Source organism: Oreochromis aureus, linkage group 18, assembly GCF_013358895.1.
Source record: "Oreochromis aureus strain Israel breed Guangdong linkage group 18, ZZ_aureus, whole genome shotgun sequence".
NCBI classification, from domain to species: domain Eukaryota; kingdom Metazoa; phylum Chordata; class Actinopteri; order Cichliformes; family Cichlidae; genus Oreochromis; species Oreochromis aureus.
This window is the reverse complement of record NC_052959.1, coordinates 37508287-37527670: the sequence shown is the minus strand read 5'-3', so window position 1 is coordinate 37527670 and position 19384 is coordinate 37508287.

The following is a 19384-nucleotide window of genomic DNA, read 5'->3' as shown; positions in this document are numbered from 1 at the left end:
GATGAGCTCAACTTCAGTGGGCGGGGCCAATTACATTTTGACATCATAGTTTCAGTTCATCTCAGCCAATCAAATAGTTTTGTACTTCTACAGCAGCTCTGTCTCTGGTGTTTCTTGCTTCGTTTCTCTGTCGTCTTTGTCATCAACACAATGACAAAAACATATGTGAACTGCTTCAGTCTTTCCAGTCATGTCAAGTCTTCCAAAGTTATACTTTGGGTAACTGTTCACTTCCTGTTTGTACCAGAACAAAGTGGGGCCTGTTCTTGTTGTTTCAAATCTACATCCAAGTGTAACTGTGTCTCCTTCAGCAGCAATGACATCTCCTTGTTCCTGGATCACTTTGTCTTCTCCTTTACACTCTGAGGAAGAACAGAACATGCAAAGTAAGAGATGGATCAATAAACATGATTGAAGTTATTGAAAAGTTCCACAGTTTAAAATGATTAAATCTCCTCTTTCTGTCCTTGTTGTGAATCGTGTGCAGAGGAAACATGTTGATGTTTGTATCTTACCAAAGAAAAGAGCAGCAAGAATAATCCACAGCCAATGTTCCATCTGTACAACAAGGTTTCAATCAACAGGAGAAACTAGCTGATGTTCAACATTCAGTCTGAGAATTGTTCTCTTCACAGCAGCACTTATTATTGACACAATGGTTGAACATAGTGCAGAAGGAGAGCACCGCCTACTGCAGAGCTTCCCAAAGTGTGGGGCCATTGCAGGGGTGGGGCGCCGTATGAAAAGGGAAAAAAAAAAAAAAAATTGCTTGGACACTGCTAGCACGGGCTCCCACACAAACGCAAAGCAGGAGATGAAGCATCGCTGAATATGTTTCCAAACCAACTTCATTCTAAGCCAAAGACTAGAAAATCTGGTGAAGCAAATCTGCCCTTTGGCTTCACCTGCACAAGTGCCAAGGCAGGTCTCCCCTGCAGAATTGGTTTTCCCTTCATCGGGAGCAGCGCTGGGCTCTCCAAATCACGGACAAACAGTATCCCACATTCTTGATTTTTAGTTCACAAACACTTGTTGTAATGACTAACTATCCTGACATTTTGGAGATGTTAGCTCTTTATACAGTAAAGTTACAGTGGGATACAAATAATATCAGGCTGATCCTGCCACGATTTGTTCCACCTGTCTAAATCACAGACAGAATCCCACTCGCTGAACATTCCTCTCAGGTCAGGAGTATTTGGTCTTCTTTGGAACAAGTTCTGAATGTTGTGGAACAAAGATTTATTTGCTGCTTTGTACATTGTTTGTTCAGTTCTGATGTCGACCAAATCTTTAAATTTGAGAATATTTAATTTGATAAAAAGTGGATTTGATGGTTCTCTTGAAGTAGTTTTACTTATTATCCTTATTGCTCTTTTTTGCAGAGACGTCGATATTTAACCTTTGATATGAGTAATGTGGGGAATCCAGGATAGTTTGTGATGTATTATCACACCAAGAAATTTTATCTCTACTCTAATTCTGTGTTATTCATTGTCAGTTTACTGTTAATAGAATATGTGCGATTCCCAAATATTATGAATTTTGTTTTGCTCAGGTTCAATGTTAATTTATTGTGGTCAAAACAGGTCTTCTGATTATTTAATTCTTTAAACGCTGACCTAATTTAGCCTTTAAACCAGGGGTAGGCAAATCCAGGCCTCAAGGGCCGGTGTCCTGCAGGTTTCAGATGTGTCCTTGATCCAACACAGCTGATTTAAATGGGTAAATGACCTCAACATGTCTTGAAGTTCTCCAGAGGCCTGTGTAACCCAGTTCCTAAAATCATCCTAAACAAAAAGAGAAGAAAAAGTAAAACATTTAATGTTCATTGTTTCTGTTCTTACTGTCCCTGTTTAATGAAAATGAAACAAGATCAAAATATTTATTTAAATAAAAAAGGGACACAGATTTATATATTTGCTCTGGTTAAACAAGGGTTAAGTTTCTCCGATGGTTGATGAGCTCTGATGAGAGCCTATTGTTTTACTCCACTCCTCATTGTCAGCCAATCGGTGAAGCTCTAGGCAGCTCTTGTCCCTCCTTAGTGCTAGCTCCCAAGTTTTCAGTCTCTTGCTTCTGCAGCCGAACAGAGCGGTGGCCAAGGTATCAGCTGGGAGAGACGCGTGGGACAGTTCAGTTTAAGTAAATTGCTTTTGACTTTGGACTACAAATTTGGATCACGGACTTTGGCGGTTGGCATAAACTGGTATGTGACTGGCTGGAATGGCGTCTCAGGTGGGTGAGGATGATGATATGGACTTTGGTGAATGGACCCCGGTCTCTAGTGGGGGAAGATCAGGAAGAGCGAGAAGCAGGAAAGAGGATGCTTGTTTGTTGGGGGCACAGTCCAGTAAATGGAGTCTTGAAGAGTGCAGTTCGGATGAAGGGTCTAGGATGGTGCGAAGAAAGACAGTGATGGAGGAATTTAAAGTAATCTTGAAATTCAGGTTGGAAGATGAGAATGTGCGATTGAGCACACTGGCGGTGTCCAGAGAGTTGAAAATGAAGTTTGGAGAAGTCCAGCTGGCCAAAATTCTCTGGAATGGCAACTTATTGATAGTGGTTAAGACAGAAGAACAGAAAAATAAGGTGTTGGGCACTGAAAGCATTTGTAAGAAGTCTGTAGCAGAGAGAAGGATATTGGGAGGAAATAAAGTGACATGAGGGGTGATTACAGGTATTCTGGTGGACGAGGATCTGGACAAACTTAAGTGGTGTATTAATGGTGGGGAAGTCAGTAACGTAAAAAGACTGTTGAAAACAATTAATGGGGAGAGGGTTAGTAGCTTGTCAGTTTTATTGGAATTTCAGGAAGCTGTTCTGCCAGATAGGGTTAAAATAGGATGCATGAGTTTTCCTGTTAGAGCCTATGTGCCGCCGCCCCTCGGGTGCTATAAATGCCAAAGATACGGTCACATTGCTGCAGTTTGTAAAGGAAAACAGAGGTGCCCCAAGTGTGGGGGTGAGCACAGATTTGAGGAATGTGGGGATAATGTGCAGGAGAAATGCAGTAACTTTGGGGGGCAGCACAGGGTAAGTTATGGGGGGTGTGAGGTAAGGAAGAAGGCCATGGAGGTCGAGCAAGTTAAAGTAGCACATAACATAAGTTATGCAGAGGCTGTCAGGAGGGTTCAGAAAGTGAAGGATGGAACAGGAAGAGTCCAGTCATCGGAACTGGTGCAACCGCATGGAGCTAACCCTGGGCTGACAGTTGAGAAGATGATTTTGTTCATTGCCTATGTTATAAATTGCACCGATCAAGTCAAACACAAAACAGAGAAAATTAAGATAATAGTTAAAGGAGCGGAGATGTTTTTTTGGTATTAAAGATATTTCTTGGGAACATATCAATAAAAGACTTGGAGGGGAGGGGAAAGCGGAGAGTTCAGGGGAGAGGATGACATGATTATTTTGCAGTGGAACGCCAGAAGTTTGATAGCTAATGGTCAAGAGTTTAAGGGATTCATTAGAAACTGTATAAAGAAACCAGAAATAATCTGTGTACAGGAGTCATGGCTTAAACTGACTTTGGATTTTGTTATTAAAGGTTATGATAGTGTCCGGAGGGATAGGAAGGAGGGTAATGGAGGAGGATGTGTAACGTTTGTGAAACAAGGCATCCAATATAGAGTTGTAGCTACAGGAAGGCAGTTGGAATTTATCATTATTGAAATATGGGGAGGAACGGGCAGCGTTAGAGTGGTTAATTTTTATAATCCAGCTAACAACCTATTAGCAGTGGAGGAACTTGATGCATATTTAAGGGGGAGAGTGATCTGGTGTGGGGACTTTAATGCACATAGCACATTGTGGGATAAGAGTAATGATCGGAATGGGGCGGTGATTGAGGAATTGATGGAGGTAAAGAATTATGTATGTTTGAATGATGGAGGTGGGACTAGGGTAAATGTTAGAACAGGGGTCGAATCATCAATTGATCTTACATTAGTGTCGGACTCGTTGGCAGACATTTGTTCTTGGGAGATATTAAAAGGGACTACTGTAGGGAGTGACCATTATCCTATTATGATTAAGGTAGAGCTGGGTGTTGAGAAACAAGATATGAGAGGTGTCAAGAAGTGGTGTTTCAGTGGTGCTGATTGGGATACATTTAGATTAATTAGTGATCAGGAAGTGCAAAGGATCGATGTGAATGTTGAGGTGGATGATTTAAATGATTCTATTTGTAAGGCAGTATTGGAGGCGGCAGGTAGGGCAATAGAATAGAATAGAATAGAATAGAATTCAACTTTATTGTAATTGCACATGTCACAGGTACAGGGCAACGAAATGCAGTTTGCATCCATCCAGAAGTGCTTTAGCCGTGATATAGATATATTACAATATATATTAGCAATAATATAGATATGTGAGTATGTTACAGAAATGGGTCTATTATGGTATGTTATAATGTACACGGTATGAAGTATGTTATGAATATTCTATAACTATAAGTATGTACAGGCTGTAGTGAGTACAAGCTATGTACAGGCTATGAACAGGATATAAATATGAAATAAAAACTATACAGAAATATGAGATATACAGTTATACAGAAATGTGAACTATGCAAGTTATAAACAGTTGTAGGATTAAAAATTATTGTATGTACAGAATGATTGTTTACACAGAACTATACAGTAGTGCAGTTAAGATAAGTGAGATATGTGGATAATTTCTACAGAGGCTATATAAAGTGCTAGTGGTTGTGAGTGGTGGTTCAGTCCATGTTATTATTGTGTGTATGAGGGTACAGTTGTCCATTGTGTGTGTAGGTGGTTGTGGGTGTGTGTATGTCCAGTCCATGAGTTAACGTGGGTCAGATGTCAGGAGGCAGAGTTCAGGAGTCTGACAGCTGTGGGGAAGAAGCTGTTCTGGTACCTGGTGGTCTTAGTCCGGAGGCTCCTGTAGCACCTCCCAGAGGGCAGGAGGGTGAAGAGTCCATGTGATGGGTGACTGGGGTCTATGATGATTTTCCCAGCCCTTTTCAGACACCGCTTCCTGTAGATGTCCTTTATGGCAGGAAGTGGTGCTCCGGCGATGCGCTGGGCAGTTTTCACGACCCTCTGCAACGCCTTCCGGTCCGAGGCAGAGCAGTTCCCGTACCAGACTGTTATACAGTTGGTCAGGATGCTCTCGATGATGCAGCGGTAGAAGTTCACCAGGATGTCTGAGGACAGGTGGCTCTTCCTCAGAGTCCTCAAGAAGAAGAGGCGCTGGTGAGCCTTCTTGACCAGCTTGGAGCAGTTGGTCATCCAGATGAGATCCTCGGAGATGTGGACTCCCAGGAACTTGAAGCTGCTCACACGCCCACACCGTCCCCTTAATGTGGATGGGTGGATGTGGGTCAGCATTCCTCCTGTAGTCCACGATGAGCTCCTTGGTTTTCTCAGTGTTAAGCAGCAGGTTGTTTCTGTTGCACCACTCAGCCAGACGATCCACCTCCTCCCTGTAGGCGGTCTCATCGTTGTCGCTGATGAGGCCAATCACCGTGGTGTCATCTGCAAACTTAATGATGGTGTTGGAACCATCAGCAGGTCTGCAGTCATGAGTGAAGAGGGAGTAGAGGAAAGGGCTCATCACACAGCCTTGTGGTACACCGGTGTTCATTGTGATTGTTGATGAGCAGCGGTTATCCAGCCGGACATGCTGGGGGCGGTTGGTCAGGAAGTCCAGTAACCATTTGCAGATGAGGGAACTGATGCCCAGGTCTGTCAGTTTCCTGATGAGTTGTGAGGGGTGGATTGTATTGAATGCTGAACTGAAGTCTATAAACAGCATTCTGGCGTAGGTGTTGTTGTTGTCCAGGTGTGAGAGGACAGAGTGCAGTGCGATGCAGACTGCATCCTCTGTGCTCCTGTTCTGGCGGTATGCAAATTGGTGGGGGTCCAGGGTGGGGGGAAGACAGGATTTGAAGTGTGCTAAGACCAGCTGCTCTAAGCACTTAGTGATGATGGGGGTGAGTGCTACTGGGCGGTAGTCATTGAGACTAGATGGGTTGGAGTTTTTGGGTATCGGGACGATGGAGGTGGATTTGAAGCAGGCCGGTACCACAGCGTGGGCCAAGGACAGATTGAATATGTCTGTGAGCACTCCTGCAAGCTCCCCAGAACACGCTCTGAGAACATGCCCGGGGATACCATCAGGACCTGCAGCCTTGTGGACATTGATCCTGCCTCGGGGGTTGGAGTTGGAGAAGTGTTCTTCTACCTTCTTTTTGTAATGGTGTTTGGCTTTTTTGATGCCCTTCTTTAGATTAGCCCTGGCTGTACTGTAGGCGTGTGCATCTCCTGACCTAAAAGCAGTGTTGCGGGCCTTCAGGAGGAGACGAACATCCTGGTTCATCCAAGGCTTCTGGTTGGGGTACATGATGATCCGTTTCTGGGTGGTGACACTGTCTGTGGTTTTGGAGATGTAATCCAGTACAGATGAGGTGTACTGGTCCAGGTCTGTGTGGGTGAACATATTCCAGTCTGTGTTTTTAAATCTGTCCTGGAGCACTGCGTCTGTGCCCTCTGGCCACACTTTTAATTGTCCTCACAGCAGGTTTCACACGTTGGATGAGTGGTGAATACCTAGGTGTGAGGAACAGGAGAGATGGTCCGATTGTCCAATGTGGGGAGGGGTGTTGCTTTGTAGGCTCCAGCCAAGTTGGAATAAACATGGTCTAAAGTTTTGTCTCCTCTGGTGTGGCAGGAGACATGTTGGTGGAATCTGGGGAGGACTGTCTTTAAGTTGGTGTGGTTGAAGTCGCCAGCAACAATAAAAGCAGCCTTGGGGTGTTTATTCTGGTGTTTGTTAATGGCTGAAGAAGGAAGGTATAAGGGAAAAGAGGATTGTACCTTGGTGGACAAAATCAAATCAAATCAAATCAAATCACTTTTATTGTCACGTTGTGGCGGACCACCAGATGGCTCCACTCACACCCAAGTTGAGGGGAAGAGCTGGGTGGAGATTTTAAGCTTACTGTATCTTAAGTTCTGAGAGACAGTGTGTGAATAAACAGTTGGAGTGAGACACAGGAACCTCTCGTGTCGTTATTTCTTACCTCCACATTGGTGACCCCAGTAGCGAACATGCTAAGGCTCGACGACGGCCGGCTCCGCCTGGAAGCATCGGCTGCCGCCGGATTTGCACCTCCGCCGATGGCTGCGTTTGCTGTGGCGCTTAAATTGCCGGATTTTTGGCTTCACGATCCCCTTCATGGTTCGTGCACGTAGAAGCTCAGTTTGCTCTTCGTGGAGTTTCAGCCGACGATGCTAAATACCACCATGTGGTGGCTTCTCTTGACCCGCTGTCAACCCGCCTGTGATGACTCTCCTCCGGGACCCTCCAGCCCAAGGCAAGTACACCGCTCTCAAGGCGCTGCTGCGGCGTTACTCCCTCTCTGATGCTGAGCGAGCCGAGAAACTCCTTTCCTCGCGGGCCTGGGCGACGGCACCGCCCTCGAGCTCATGGAGAGCATGCTGTCCTTGCTGGGCGCGGATGATGGAGGATTTCTCTTCACCCACCTCTTTCTCCGACAGTTGCCGGCTCCAGTGCGCGCTGGCCTTGCCAACTCCCGCTATTGGCCACGGCGATTACCGCTCTCTGGCGGAAGAGGCAGATCGCATCCTCCTTGCTACCAGGAGTTTCGGCGTCCAGGCGGTTGTTCAGGACTCACCAGCGTTTCCCCTGCCTCCTCACCGATGCTCCAGGGACCCTCCGACTCGCCCACGGTGGCCGGAATTGCTGCGCGGCAGCACCGCGGAAAAAGGGCTTTGCTTTTATCACCAGCGTTTTGGAGCGAAGGCCCGCGCTGTCTCCCGCCTTGCAGTTTCCAGACCCAGGGAAGCGGGCATGTCAGCGCCGGTAGCAGCCGCGACCGCTGGCAACAAGGAAAGGCTGCTTTTCTTAGAGGACTCACGCTCGGGAGGCGCTTTCCTGGTGGACTCCGGCTCACAGAAGAGCCTTCTTCCCCGGCTGGCTCGGACGGGCTAGCTGAGGGCTGCGGGCCATTGCTAACAGCGGCTAATGGCTCTCCCATCAAAACCTTCGTGAAAGGTTGGTGACTGTTTGCTTTCATGACCGTGACTTTCAGTGGAACTTTGTTGTTGCTGCTAGCTCTGTGCCTATAATAGGCGCTGATTTTCTTTGTGCTCACGGACTGCTGGTTGATGTTGCTAACAGACGTTTAATTGATGCTGTGTCATTTTCCTCATTACCCTGTTTTACTCGGGTGCTCAGCCCGTGGTGCATGCTAACTCAGTGGATTCGGGTGACGTTTTCAATGTTTGCTTTCTGAGTTTCCCTCACTCACTGTCCCCACTTTCTCGAGCACTGTGATGAAGCATGGGGTGGAGCATTACATAACTACAGTAGGGCCCCGGTTTTCGTCTTGCGGCCGCCTCGACCCTGCTAAACTGGCTGTCGCCGGGAAGAATTTGCCACCATGGAGCGCCTGGGCATCGTGCAGCGTTCGAATAGTGCTTCTCCTTTACACATGGTGCCTAAATCTGATGGTCGGTGGCGACCTTGTGGGGATTTCCGCCGTCTTAATAACGTCACGGAGAGCGACCGTTATCCCATTCCCCACATCCAAGATTTTTCCGCCCATCTTGCAGGGACCTCGGTTTTTTCGAAGATCGATTTGGTACGGGATATCATCAGGTTCCCGTCTTGGCGCCGAGGACGCCCCAAAACCGCCGTTATTACACCTTTCGCCTTTTCGAGTTTCTCGCGCATGCCGTTTGGCCTGAAAGGTGCCGCCCAAACCTTCCAGCGGTTGATGGACTCTGTCTTCATGCTGGCTGCCCTTTGTTTTGTATATCTTGATGATATACTGGTAGCCAGCAGCTCGAATGAGCAGCACCTGTTCCATCTGCGTCAGGTTTTTCAGCGTTTGACGGAGCATGGACTGATTATTAATCCGTCTAAATGCCAGTTTGGGTTGCCCGTTCTCGATTTTCTTGGGCACCGCATTTCCGCTGAGGGCGCGGTTCCGTTGCCTGACAAAGTCCGAGCTGTTTCGAATTTCCGCCCTGCAAACGTTAAAGCACTGCAGGAATTTTTGGGGATGGTGAATTTTTACAATCGTTTTCTCCCCAGGGCGGCACATCTGCTGAAGCCCCTTTACGGGGCGTTAAAAGGTAAGAAGGCTAATGACGCCGTCGACTGGTGTCCAGAAAGCATCCAAGCGTTTTCTGATGCTAAGTCAGCGTTAGCTAATGCTGCCCTTCTGGCCCACCCGTCCCCCTCAGCGCCGATTGCGTTGACCACCGATGCGTCGGACATAGCGGTGGAGTGCGGTGCTGGAACAGCGAATCTCGGTGTCTGGCAACCACTCGCTTTTTTTCAGCCGTGCGCTGCGTGACAGCGAACGCAATTACAGCGTTTTTGACAGGGAGCTACTCGCGCTCCACCTGGCGACTCGCCATTTCCGTTTTTTTCTCGAGGGTCGTCACTTTACCGCATACGTGGACCACAAACCCTTGACGTTTGCCATGTCCAAGGTTTCTGATCCATGGAGTGCACGCCAGCAGCGCCAGTTGGCAGCCATTTCTGAGTTCACAACAGACATTCGCACGTGGCTGGTAAATCCAATCATGTGGCTGACTGTTTGTCCCGCGCGCTGGTTTCTCCTGTCTTTCTCGGCATAGACTACTCCGCCATGGCTGCCGATCAGAGCGGTGACCCGGACATCCTCGAGCTTAAATCCACCCAGACGGGCCTCATACTGGAGGACAGACCCATGCAGGACGTTGGTCCTTTCCTGGTCTGTGACGTTTCCACCGCCGCCCTCGCCAGTGGTTCCCGTTCCTGGCGTCGTCGGGTTTTTGACTCGGTACATGCTCTCTCTCATCCGGGGTCCGGGCCTCTGTTAAACTGGTCAGCTCTAAATTTGTTTGGCCAGGCCTTCGCAAATCAGTTAAGGAATGGGCGTCGGCGTGCATTCCCTGCCAGCGTCTGAAGGTTCATAAACACATCAAGGTGCCTCTGGAGCAGTTCTTTATACCCGCAAACGTTTCGATCATGTGCATGTCGATCTGGTGGGTCTCTCTGCCGCCGTCCACAAGGTTTTACGCACCTTTTGACAGTTGTTGACCGGACCACCAGGTGGCCGGAGGCAGTCCCCCTGGCATCCACTACTGCAGCAGTGGTGGCCAGGGCATTTTTGTCAACCTGGGTCTCGCGTTTCGGCCCGCCCGCGGACATTACGTCAGACAGAGGCCCCCAGTTCATTTCCGAGCTTTGGTCGGCCATGGCTGATGGACTGGGGGCTAAAGTCCACCGCACAACCGCATACAACCCGCAAGCTAATGGGATGTGTGAACGGTTCCACCGGTCGCTAAGGCTGCTTTTCGTGCCTCCTTACAAGGTGGCAATTGGGTTGACCGCCTCCGTGGGTTTTGCTTGGGCTGCGCTGTGCGGTTAAGGAGGATCTCGGCGCTTCCCCAGCTGAGCTCGTGTTTGGTCAGCCCCTCCGCGTGCCTGGAGAATTCTTGCCGGAGAACCCTCCCCTGCTTCGATCCATCAGTGCTATCGCTCAACCCACTTTTGCGCCGCTTCAGGTTCCTGGTCCTGTGCACCATTGCGTGCCTGACACTTTTGTTCCAAAGACTTTAGAGACTGCTAAGTTTGTTTTTGTCAGGCACGATGCCCACAAGACACCGCTGCTATGTCGCTGTATGACGGCCCATTCAGGGTTATCGAACCGGCCAGAAACATTTTGTTTTGGATTTTGGGGGTCGAAGGAGGCTGTGTGTGTTGACAGACTTAAGCCTGCACATGTTCTTCCGGACAGTAATGTAGTGCCGGCCCAGGCCCCTCGCCGTGGCCGCCTCCTTCAATGGGGTTGACAGACTCTGGTTTCCCCATGGGACTACCCCGGACCACCAACGCTTGAGCCTCCTTCTGCCTTTCCTGCTCGCCTTCACCAGCCTCGTTCACAGGATGGACCTTCCTCTGCCTGTTCTCTCCTCCCAGGTTCAGTCGTTCGGGTCGCTTTGCTTAGGCCCAGGGTCCTGGACTGAATAGAGACCAAACTGTGTGTTCAAGGGGGGTATGTGTGGCGGACCACCAGATGGCTCCACTCACACCCAAGTTGAGGGAAGAGCTGGGTGGAGATTTTGGCGCTTACTGTATCTTAAGTTCTGAGAGACAGTGTGTGAATAAACAGTTGGAGTGAGACACAGGAACCTCTCGTGTCGTTATTTCTTACCTCCACAACGTCACATGTGCAGGTACACTGGTACAGTACATGCAAGTGAAATTTTGTGTGCGAAGCTTCTCAAGCAACAGAGTTGTGCAAAAATACAATAACGTAAAACAAGCAAAAATATAAGAATGGCTAAATCTGAAAGTAATAAATATATGTACAATATATAAGAGTATATGCATTATTGGATGTGTATACTATATATGTTTTTCTACGTGTGTGTGTGAGTGTGTATATACATATTTTACAAATGAAATAGAGTAAACAATAAAATAAGATATATAAAATGTGCAGAGGTTGGTAGTTGGACATGTGCAAAACAGTGGTATTAATGTACAGTATGGAGTGCATAATGTTGAAGTTCCAGTAGTGAGGGTGAGGTGTCTATGACGTGTTCAGCAGTCTGATGGCCTGGTGGAAAAAGCTGTCTCTCAGTCTGCTGGTACGGGACCGGATGCTGCAGAACCTCCTTCCTGATGGAAGTAGTCTGAACAGTTTATGGCTGGGGTGACTGGAGTCCTTGATGATCCTCCCCACTTTCCTCAGGCACCGCTTCCTGTAGATGTCTTGGAGGGAGGGAAGCTCACCTCCAATTATCCGTTCAGCACACCGCACTACTCTCTGGAGAGCTTTGCAGTTGTAAGCGGTGCTGTTGCCGTACCAGGTGGTGATGCATCCAGTGAGGATGCTCTCAATGGCACAGTGATAGAAGGTCCTGAGGATGCGGGGGCTCATGCCGAATCTTTTCAGTCTCCTGAGAAAGAAGAGGTGCTGCTGCGCCTTCTTCACTGTTTTGTTTATGTGTCCTGACCACGTAAGATCCTCAGCCAGATGTACACCAAGGAAGCGGAAGCTGCTCACTCTCTCCACAGCGGCGCCGTTGATGCTGATGGGGGTGTGTACTTCCCTGCACCTCCGGAAGTCCACTATCAACTCCTTTGTCTTTGCGACGTTGAGGGTGAGATGGTTGTCTTGACACCAGTGGGTCAGGCGCTGACCTCCTCCTGTAGGCCGCCCTCATCACCGTTGGTGATAAGACCCACCACTGTAGTGTCATCCGCAAACTTCACAATGATGTTGGAGTTGTTAGTGGCCGTGCAGTCGTGGGTGTAGAGTGAGTACAGGAGAGGGCTCAGTACACACCCCTGTGGAGCACCAGTGTTCAGTGTGATGGGGATGAGGTGATGCTGCCCAGTCTGACCACTTGGCGTCTGTCAGACAGGAAGTTAAGGATCCAGCTGCAGAGTGAGCTGCTCAGTCCTAGATCCTGCAGTTTCCTGTCCAGCTTCGAGGAACGATGGTGTTGAATGCTGAGCTGTAATCTACAAACAGCATTCTCACATACGTGTCTCTTTTCTCCAGGTGTGACAGGGCAGCATGGAGTGTCAGGGCTATGGCATCATCAGTGGACCTGTTGTGGCGGTATGCGAACTGTAGAGGGTCCAGTGAGTCGGGTAGTGCAGAGCAGATGAAGTCCCTGACCAGCTTCTCGAAGCATTTGCTCACGATGGGGGTCAGGGCTAAGGGTCGCCAGTCGCTCAATGAGGAGATGGTGGAGGATTTGGGTACAGGGACGATGGTGGCCATTTTGAAGCAGGCTGGGACTACAGACAGAGAGAGGAAAGGTTGAAGATGTGTAAACACTCCAGCCAGCTGAGCCGCGCATGACTTGAGGGCGCCGGCCGGGAATCCCGTCCGGACCAGTAGCTTTGCGTGCGTTCACTCTCCTGAAGCACTTCTGCACATCCTCCTCAGACACAGTGTGCTCGCTGACGTCATCTGCGGTGCGCACACTGTCCGGTCTCATGGTGTTCGCTGTGTCAAATCTAGCGTAGAATACGTTTAGATCCTCACACAGAGAGGCCGTGGTCTGCGGTGTGCTGGTTTTGCCTCTAAAGTCTGTGATTGTGTTTAGTCCCTGCCACATACTCCGAGGGTTGTCAAACTGTTGCTCCACCCTGTCCCTGTACTCACGTTTTGCTGCTTTGATCGTCTTCCGGAGTTGGTAATGTGCATGTTTGTAGTCCGATGTGTTCGCGGAGGCAAAAGCGGTGCTCCGTGCCGCCAGCGCCGTGTGAACATCTCTGTTAATCCAGGGTTTTTGATTTGGGAAGGATTTAACTGTTCTGGATGGGACGACATCTTCCACGCATTTCCTGATAAATCCGCAGACTGAGTCTGTGTACTCATCAATGTCTTTAGCAGCCACGTGAAACATTTCCCAGTCCGCGTGATCAAAACAGTCCCGCAGCGTAGACTCCGATTGGTCCGACCAACGGTGCACCGCCCTCAGGGTTGGAGCTTCCTGTTTCAGCTTCTGCCTGTAGGCGGGTAGAAGCAGGATGGAGCGGTGATCTGATTGGCCGAATGGGGCGTGGGGGAGGGCTTCTACCATACCCAGATTTATTCAATTCAATTCAATTCAATTTTATTTATATAGCGCCAAATCACAACAAAAGTTGCCTCAAGGCGCTTTATATTGTACAGTAGATAGCACAATAATAAATACAGAGAAAACCCAACAATCATATGACCCCTATGAGCAAGCACTTTGGCGACAGTGGGAAGGAAAAACTCCCTTTAACAGGAAGAAACCTCCGGCAGAACCAGGCTCAGGAGGCGCGCCATCTGCTGCGACCGGTTGGGGTGAATGAAGGAAAACAGGATGAAAGACATGCTGTGGAAGAGAGACAGAGATTAATAACAGATATGATTCGATGCACAGAGGTCTATTAGCACATAGTGAGTGAGAAAGGTGACTGGAAGGAAAAACTCAATGCATCATGGGACTCCCCGGCAGCCTCACGTCTATTGCAGCATAACTAAGGGAGGATTCAGGGTCACCTGGTCCAGCCCTAACTATATGCTTTAGCAAAAGGAAAGTTTTAAGCCTAATCTTGAAAGTAGAGATAGTGTCTGTCTCCCAAATCCAAACTGGAAGTTGGTTCCACAGAAGAGGGCCTGAAAACTGAAGGCTCTGCCTCCCATTCTACTTTTAAATACTCTAGGAACAACAAGTAGGCCTGCAGTGCAAGAGCGAAGTGCTCTAATAGGGTGATATGGTACTACAAGGTCATTAAGATAAGATGGGGCCTGATTATTTAAGACCTTGTATGTGAGGAGCAGGATTTTGAATTCAATTCTGGATTTAACAGGAAGCCAATGAAGGAAGCCAAAACAGGAGAAATATGCTCTCTCTTTCTAGTCCCTGTCAGTACTCTTGCTGCAGCATTTTGGATTAGCTGAAGGCTTCTCAGCGAGTTTTAGGACTTCCTGATAATAGTGAATTACAGTAGTCCAGCCTGGAAGTAATAAATGCATGAACTAGTTTTTCAGCATCACTCTGAGACAGGATATTTCTAATTTTAGAGATGTTGCGCAAATGGAAGAAAGCAGTCTTACATATTTGTTTAATATGTGCATTGAAGGACATGTCCTGGTCAAAAATGACTCAAAGGTTTCTCACAGTGTTACTGGAGGCCAAGGTAATGCCATCCAGAGTAAGAATCTGCTTAGATACCATATTTCTAAGATTTTCAGGGCCGAGTACAATAACCTCAGTTTTATCTGAATTAAGAAGCAGAAAGTTAGCGGCCATCCAGGTCTTTATGTCTTTAAGACATTCCTGCAGTTTAACTAATTGGTGTGTGTTACCTGGCTTCATGGATAGATAGAGCTGCGTGTCATCTGCATAGCAGTGAAAATTTATGCTATGTCTTCTAATGATGCTGCCTAGGGAAGCATGTATAATGTAAATAGAATTGGTCCTAGCACTGAACCCTGTGGAACACCATAATTGACCTTAGTGTCTGAAGAGGACTCTCCATTTACATGTACAAACTGGAGTCTATTAGATAGATATGATACAAACCACTGCAGTGCAGTACCTGTAATACCTACAGCATGTTCTAATCGCTCTAATAGGATATTATGGTCAACAGTATCGAACGCAGCACTGAGGTCTAGCAGGACAAGCACAGAGATGAGTCCACTGTCAGAGGCCATAAGAAGATCATTTGTAACCTTCACTAAAGCTGTTTCTGTGCTGTGATGAGCTCTGAAACCTGACTGAAACGCTTCAAATAAGCCATTCCTCTGCAGATGATCAGTTAACTGTTTGACAACTACTCTTTCAAGGATTTTTGATATGAAAGGAAGGTTGGAGATTGGCCTATAATTAGCTAAGACAGCTGGGTCTAGAGATGGCTTTTTAAGTAAAGGTTTAACTACAGCCACCTTGAAGGCCTGTGGTACATAGCCGATTATTAGAGATAGGTTGATCATAATTAAGATCGAAGAATTAATTAATGGCAGGACTTCTTTGAGCAGTTTTGTAGGAATGGGGTCTAAAAGACACGTTGATGGTTTGGAGGAATTAATTATTGAAGTTAACTCCGAAAGATCAATTGGAGAAAAGAGTCTAACTTAACATTGATGGTACTAAAAGTAGCTGTAGATAATATTTCATCTGTGGGATGATTATTGGTAATTTTTCTCTAATGATAAAAATTTTATTTGTGAAGAAGTTCATGAAGTCATTACTAGTTAACGTTAAAGGGATGGTTGGCTCAGTAGAGCTCTGACTTTTGTCAGCCTGGCTACAGTGCTGAAGAGAAACCTGGGGTTGTTCTTATTTTCTTCAATCAGTGACGAATAGTAAGATGTTCTGGCTTTGCGGAGGGCTTTCTTATAAAGTAGCAAACTATTTCTCCAGGCTAAATGATGATCCTCTAAATTTGTGACACGCCATTTCCTCTCCAGCTTACGAGTTATCTGCTTTAGGCTACGTGTTTGAGAATTATACCACGGAGTCAGGGACTTTGGATTTGAGGCCTTAGTTTTCACAGGAGCTACAGTATCCAGAGTCGTGCGTAGTGAGGAGGTAAAATTATTAACAAGATAATCGACCTCTGTTGGAGTAGCGTTCAGATAGCTGCTCTGCTCTATGTTGGTACAGGGCATTGAAGATGATAACAGTGGGTGGATTATATTCTTAAACTTAGTTACAGCACTTTCAGAAAGACATCTACTTTGATAAAGTCTACTCTCCACTGCTGTGTAATCAATTATTGTAAATGTAAATGTTATCAGGAAATGATCAGACAGCAGAGGGTTTTCAGGAAACACTGTTAAATATTCAGTTTCTATGCCATATGTTAAAACAAGATCTAGAGTGTGATTAAAGTGGTGGGTGGGTTCTTTTACATTTTGAGAGAAGCCAATTGAGTCTAATAACAGATTAAATGCCATGTTGAGGCTGTCATTTTTTAGCATCTACATGGATGTTAAAATCACCCACAATAATTATTTTATCTGAGCTGAGCACTAAATCAGATTAAAAGTCTGAGAAATCAGAGAGAAACTCTGTGTAAGGCCCAGGTGGACGATAGATGATAACAAGTAAGACTGGTTTCTGAGTTTTACAGCTGGGGTGGACGAGGCTAAGCATCAGGCTTTCAAATGAATTAAAAGTCTGTCTTGGTCTTTCGTTAATTAATAGACTGGTGTGAAAAATTGCTGCCACACCGCCCCTCGGCCTGTGCTTCGGGATTTCTGGTAGTTAGAATGACTCGGGGTGTTGATTCATTTAAACTAACATACTCATCCTGCTGCAACCAGGTTTCTGTAAGGCAGAGTAAATCGATTTGTTGATCAATTATTAAGTCATGTACTAACAGAGACTTGGAGGAGAGAGACCTAATATTTAATAATCCACATTTCACTGTTTTACTCTTTGGTTCAGATGTGGATACTGTATTGTTCTTTCTTTGTGATTTTTATGTTTAAGTTGTTTATTGCTGGTTTTTAGTTTGTTTTTTGTCTTTTGGGAGCTGACACAGTCTCAATGGAGATGGGTTTTTGGGGGGTAGCAGGAGGAGAGAAGCTGCAGAGAGGCGTGTAAGACTGCAACTCTGCTTCCTGGTCCCAACTCTGGATAGTCATATTTTGGGGGGTTTAATGAATTTGTCCATATTTCTAGAAATGAGAGCTGCTCCATCCAAAGTGGGATGGATGCCGTCTCTCCTAACAAGACCAGGTTTCCTCCAGAAGGTTTGCCAATTATCTATGAAGCCCACATCGTTTCTGGGACACCACTCAGACAGCCAGCAATTTAAGGAGAACATGCGGCTAAACATGTCACTCCTGGTCTGATTGGGGAGGGACCAGAGAAAACTACAGAGTCCGACATTGTTTTTGCAAAGTTACACACCGATTCAATATTGATTTTAGTGACCTCCGATTGGCGTAACGGGTGTCATTACTGCCGACGTGAATTATGATCTTACTGTATTTACGCCACCCTTAGCCAGCAGTTTTAAATTTCCTTCAATGTCGCCTGCTCTGGCCCCTGGAAGACAATTGACTATGGTTGCCGGTGTCTCTAGCTTCACATGTCTGAGAACAGAATCACCAATTACCAGAGTTTGACCCCGGCGGGTGTGTCGTCGAGTGGGGAAAAACGGTTAGACACATGAACAGGTTGGTGGTGTACCTGGGGCTTCAGTTTAAGACTATGCTTCCTCCTCACCGTCACCCAGCCGCCTCTTTCCCCAGCTGCTTGGGGTCTGCCGGGAACAGCTAGCGGGGCCTACGCTATCTTCGGCTGCACCAGCTACAGGGGCCTGGCTAGCTACGGGTGAATGAAGGGTGCGAAGCCGAGTCTCCAATTCAGTAATCCTGGCCTCCAGAGCTGCAAATATGCTACATTTATTACAGGTATCATTACTGCTAAAGGAGGCCGAGGAGTAACTAAACATCTGACACAATGAGCAGGAAAGTGCAGGAGGGACAGGTGAAGTAGCCATGGTGCTAACGAGTCGGCTACGAGCTAAGCTAGCGAAACAGTAAAGAGACAGTGAGTGAATACTTTGGCTATAAATTAGGTAGTGAGTACACAGAAAGGGTGATTCAGATGAAGCACGTTAAGATTATACTATGAAAAAGGGATGTATCAAAAGATTTAAATTAAATTGCTAAGCAGAAAAGCTACTCAGAAACACCACTGATTTATTGGGTATGGTAGAAGATACAGATGTTTTATTAAATGTTCCTTTTATGAAGTCAGAACTGCATTGAGTACTCCAGAAATCAAAATTATCAGGACCAGGAAAGGATCAGGTGTGTTATATCATGTTAAACCATCTTAGTGAGTCAGGTAAAGCGCTTCTGTTAGAGTTGTATAATAGGGTTTGGGAGGGTGGGAAGCTGCCGAAAAGCTGGAAGGAAGCTGTGGTGGTGCCCATACGGAAGCCAGGAAAGGATGACACCAATCCAGAAAATTTTAGACCCATAGCTTTGACCTCGCATGTTTGTAAAGTAATGGAGCGTATGAGAAATGAAAGACTGACGTACTATTTAGAAACTAGAGGCTTTATCCAGGGGCGATTTTAGCCCATTTTGGGGGGTGCTTCAGCACCTTCAAAATGAATCAAAGCACCCCCAAAGATTTCTTACTTTTTTGACAATATTTGCTGTTTGTGTGACACACTACTAAAAATATAAAAAGCATTCAGTACTTGTTTGAGACGTAACATTTTAACAACAAAAGTATAGATAACCCCTCCCCCCTCCCAAAATTGTTTGCTCCAGCTCGCCCCCACTCTGGCTCTAGGGTCGTTGCTGCCAGAGCGATGGTGGCCGAGACGCAGTGGAGCGGAGGTGTAAGTGCCTGGATTAAAACAGGACATATTAGCAGCATTTAACCTTCAGTTACTCTTTATGTAGTTAGATAGGAGTCATGTTTCTTTTTAGCTGAAAAACCTTACACCAGGTAACCTGCAGTGTTGGAAACGTGTTTTCCGACGATGTTTGCTACCCTACAATCCGTCCTGCTCTGTAGTAAATTCAGCGACATTTGACCGTCCTGTTGCTCCCACTGAAATGTATACAGCCTATTTAAAATCTAAAACTTAAAATTGTCCGTAGCCTGCTGTTGTTACCACTGTCCTGTTTGAAATGGAAGGAGAGAAGCTGGTTGTTATGTCATATGTGCAGATATTAAACCCAGGAGCAACATTCAGGTAAAAGTGTAAGAACAAATGATCCATCAATAAAGGATAATGTTGGATCAGTGTTTCAATATTTATATCTTTTATTAGATGTTCATGTGGTTTGGTTATTTGTCTTTTGGTTGAAAGTACACTGAGAGAGGACTTTTTGTTAGTGATCTTAATGGTATTTCAA